This window comes from Crocodylus porosus, unplaced genomic scaffold (genome assembly GCF_001723895.1).
Source record: "Crocodylus porosus isolate Cpor-Errol unplaced genomic scaffold, CroPor_comp1, whole genome shotgun sequence".
NCBI lineage: Eukaryota > Metazoa > Chordata > Crocodylia > Crocodylidae > Crocodylus > Crocodylus porosus.
This window is the reverse complement of record NW_017728907.1, coordinates 53,651,858-53,656,716: the sequence shown is the minus strand read 5'-3', so window position 1 is coordinate 53,656,716 and position 4,859 is coordinate 53,651,858. Positions and strand designations below refer to the sequence as shown.

Here is a 4,859-nt window from a genome sequence, read left to right as displayed (position 1 = left end):
AAAAAAAAAGGATAGGTAGGAAGACACTAGGGAACACTTTGGCAACTGCAGAAATGAAGAGTGATGTGAAAATAAACCAAAAGGAAAAAGTTCCCTCAGTGGAATGTGCTTTGACTTGGGAAAAAAAACCAGCACTCTGAGTCTGCATTATGATTACTTAAGGTGTTTCAATAAAACCATTTATTACATTACAGGCAAGTGTAGAATCAACCGTTGGCAAAATTGCAGCAAAAAAGAGGAGATCTATGCATTTATGGGGATTGATCCAGTCAAAGACACTGGGATGCCAGTTGTAAACAGACATTACAGATTTTTTTGATTTTTTTTAAATCAAGTGATTCAATAACAATCCTTCTTGGGCTTCCTAACAGGAAGAGTCGCACTCAAAGAAATGAAGAATGAATCCCTTCTGTTACTTGCTTCCCAACTACTGATAGCCTCACTGGAAAAAAGAAAGATGCCTACAACTAGCAGAACATTTCCAAAAAGATGTATGAGACTTAATGAAAAACAAACAAAACACATTAGGTATGTAGGCAGCAGAGCAGAAGATACCTAGGTATCGGATTATAATATACTGAATATTAAAATTACACTCAGTGCTCACCCTCAAAAAACCCCCATAAATCACGTGTCCAGATATTTTGGGATATAATGTTTGATTGGCATGCAAAGCTGGATTACTAAGTAGCTGGTATGATCGCTCATTTCTCTAAAACTCCCACTAAACATGTCCTAGGTGGTACCTAGAAATTTCACTAATATGGAATACACTAAATATGTCTGCCAGATAAAGAGATGTAATGGTTACTACAGAATATTTGTCTAAAATATGAAACTAAACTTTGTTATAACTTTATCTGGTGTTTACATGGCTGATGCAAAACACTGCTTAGCTTCCTAAACAATCACTAAGGAAAAAAGAAATGCAAGTGATCTTTAAACCTCAAAATGGCTATTTACCAAGTTACACCGACTCAACTATTTAACATCTCTTTTCTGCTGTCCTTTTTTTTTTAAAAACTTTATAAGTAGTTGTCATTTCTGTTTTAAGACACTAAGAATTAAATGTGGAGGTATTTACACTCTTCTCAGACCATAACTAAAGCAAGTGCGTTTCACTTTTGGCCTAGGATTTGTTGGTTTGTTTGAAATCCTACCAGCAGCTGGCTTCTAGACTAAAAATCTAAAATCAGCAGTTTGCAGACATATGGCATACATTTAAACCTGAGGAAAAAAATATGAACTACATTCTTACAGACCTAAAAATTAGATACCAATCTATATTTAAGCATTCAAGTTTGCAAGCTGATGTTTAAAATACCTGCAAAACCAATGTTATTTCAGGAAGTTGCATATAAATACTGCAAGAGGTTCTATGGTACTCCAAGATGAGAATATTCTTTTAAAGAAAGTCCCCAACTGGAAATATGCCTGTCAGTGGTAATATATGAACCTGAAAGAAACCCAGTTTACAGATTTAATGTACATCTCTCATTTTTCGTAAGCCATCATAATCCATCAAGCAACACCAAGGTGTTTATAGGGCAACAGAAGAGGGAGAAAAGATTGGCAGAAAAGAATTAAGAAGAGAGGAATTAATAACCTATGACATTTTCTTAAGAATAGAAAGGGGTGTTTTAAACTGGGCATCATGGAACTCAAAGTTCAATGACACATGAAAAGCTCTGGTTATGTTGGCATGATGTACAAATGAATGTACAGCAATAACAAAAACACCCCCAGCCCAGCCAAATAATTGATAAGAATATAGGGGAAGGTAGAAGTCACTACATTATGGCCCTGCAGTTACTTAAGCAGGTGACAGTTGTTTCAGATTTTACAAAGGGGTTCCATATATATGGTATTCAATTGTCACAAGATTAGTAGTGGTCACTCTCCTTATGCCAAATACTAACTTGCATTTTTCAGTAATAAAAATGAGCAAGTTTATTTTACTTTACATACTATTCCTCAGTAGTAAAACTACTTTCTGTTGTTAGATCATGCAAGTTTTATCTCCAAAAAAGGAGTCTGTGCGTTCATCTACAATCAGTCCTAACAACACGGACATGTTCAGAGCAGGTACAATATGTTTTAGTGCCAGTAACTTTGTAAAGTAATGTGCTTAGCTGATAAAGATTAAAAAAAGGAGGGCAACTTTGCTAAATTTAAAAGCATTTTTAGTAGTAAAATAGAACTCCTTACAAGGCACACTGAACTAATGGCAATGCCAGCACACTGCACAAGGCTACTTATTGGTGCCTGTGGCATCACTAGAGAGGCAGGATGACAACCAAGGAGAAATTTCCTGCTCAGAATTAGGACTCTTGAAGGTATCTTGAATAGGGCATGCACAACAGCAGTCACCTTTGAAAATCCTGACCATTATTTTCCAGAATATTTCAATGTTATTCTTCTATTAGAAATTATGTAAATATGTTAAACATGAACTGATAAGGGAACCATGGACTAAAACATCTTTTAATCACCTGGGGCAAGCATAAACAAAATAGTTCCCCTCTCAGTTAACAGTAGTGCTAAAAGTTAAAAGATGACAAATTAAACAGTAAATTGGCAAAGGATACACAAACATTTTTAAAAGCCTTTAGAAACTTTTCAAGTGACCAAACAGATGTTGGGAGTAAAGGGCATCCATACACACGCTCCAGATGTGGGAAGACACTTTAATTAGAGCGGCTCTAATGAAAGCACCTGGAGCGTCTCGTATATCAGGGTCCCCATGTTTCAAAATGGTGGCCAGAGCACTTTATCTAAAGCTTGAACGAGCTTTAGTTAAAATGCCCCCACCACCATTTTTAAGCACAGGGATGCTGATACACAAGAAAAGCAGCTGGAGCGTGGTAATTGTCACACTAACACGGTAATTATAACACACTGCTGCATTATAAATTACAACACATCAGAGCAGCCTTGCTGCTTGTGTACAGGCACCCAAAGTTACTGTAAGAATGGGATTTTAAGACTACAATTATCAAGTGGTGGGGGGGACGGGACAACAGAGCATAGAGGATGGAATTGAGGGCGAGTATCAAAAAAGGTGCAGGATTATTTTTACATTGGAACTGAAACACTACTTCCAGATGCCCTGAAGTGCGACCATCTGTTTAAGGTCAGAACTCTGACAAATGTATCCAAACATATGAAGGTTAAGAAAAATTAAATAAACAAAATTCACGCACTAGAACAAACTCCTATACTTTCATCAACTGACACAGAAGGACTAATTTAAGAACAACATATTGAGCTTCTTTCATTTAGACTATAACTCAATAAGTCTTTACAGAAATATTAGACTCATCCAGAAAGGTATACTATGAAATACACATGAGTATGAAATAACCACATCCTGTTAAAGTATGTTTTCCACACCTATACTGGAAAAAGAAAACCCAATGAAAATTTTTAAAAGCAGACTAAAAACCCCATGATAGACCATCTTAAAAACAAAGCTGGGCTAGGTCTTGCTAAAAATTGCACTTATAAACCACAAGCATTTAACATCCAAAAAAGTCCCGTGAAATGCTAAACTAGAAGTTTCAAAGGAATGCATGGGAAGCTGGCTGAAGGAACAAATTCATATTTCAGCATAACCATAAAAGGTTTTTTAAAACAAGCATTTCAGAAGGCAAAAAGATAACATTCAACTGAAATACTCTGAACCTGTATTCACTGAGAAGGTAGACAAAAAGAATATTTCATATAAAACAATATTTTTAAAATTAATAGTTTGATTGCAATTGAGGAAGTATCTAGTAAGAAAAAAAATAAGTGCTTATACCACAATGTAAACTATGTTTAAGTCCTCCCTGCAGAGTACAAACATACATTTTGAATATAGTTTATTGAGAAATCAAAGAAAGGACAGATAGTTGTTTTGAATTTTAATGCTATTTTTTTTTAATTAACAACGTAACTTGTCTCTTGAAAATATTTATATAACCTAAAACACATTAGCCCAAGCTATGCAAACAAATCTGCTGTCATTCTAGCTACCTAAGTATTCTATACAATGTGAAAATATCTTGTGCTTGAATTAAGTTTAAAAAAAACCCCTGAATTTCATATCTTTCCTTATGAAGAATTGTTTTTGATGTAAGCAGAAGTGATATCATCTAAAATCTTCTGTTATCCTGGTGGTGCTGAACTGCTTGTTCAGTTAATCAAGTGAAATGAGGAAAATAACTGCCTCTTTTGAGCTCAAAGGTGAAGAGAAATTAAAAGGCAATCTACATATTACATAAGACATGACAAAAGTCAAGAGTACATGAACCTCTGTTCATGCAATAAACTGACAGCAAAACAGCATCTCAGAATCTAAGATGTTTTCTTAGAAAACCAGATATATTACATTTGTGGATCCCAGTACTCCCTCTACACAGTGATTTTACAATCTTCAAAAACTTTGATAAGACTGTCAGTCAAGTCAAGATAAGATTGTCACATCAAGTTCAATCATCAGACCTCAAAAAAAAAAAATCACTGCAAAAAAGGAAATATACACTTGTATTACCTGTGGCACCCAATGGGTGACCTTTTGAAATCAAGCCACCACTCGGATTTACGACCCATTTTCCACCATAAGTATTGTCTCCTCTGTCAACCAGTTCACCAGCTTGTCCTATAATACAGGATATGATAAGGGAAAAATGTGAAAAGACATCACAATACACTTTTATATCTTTCACTATTGCTTTATACATTTTAAGTCAGCCAAAACTAGGAAACTAAATATAACATTTTTGGAACAAATAAGACTTAACTGAATGATATAAACATTAACTGCTTCCAGTGTTTTGAGAATGAGTCTTATATTGAGGGCAGGCGATGCCAAATAT

The 4,859-nt window shown here is 35.0% G+C and overlaps 1 protein-coding gene across 1 annotated transcript in view; it reads right to left on the bottom strand.

Moving 5' to 3' along the window:
• Positions 1-4,859, bottom strand: part of PODN (podocan) — a 68,459-nt gene that overhangs the window by 37,007 nt on the left and 26,593 nt on the right. The gene's annotated exons all lie outside the window — the stretch shown is intronic.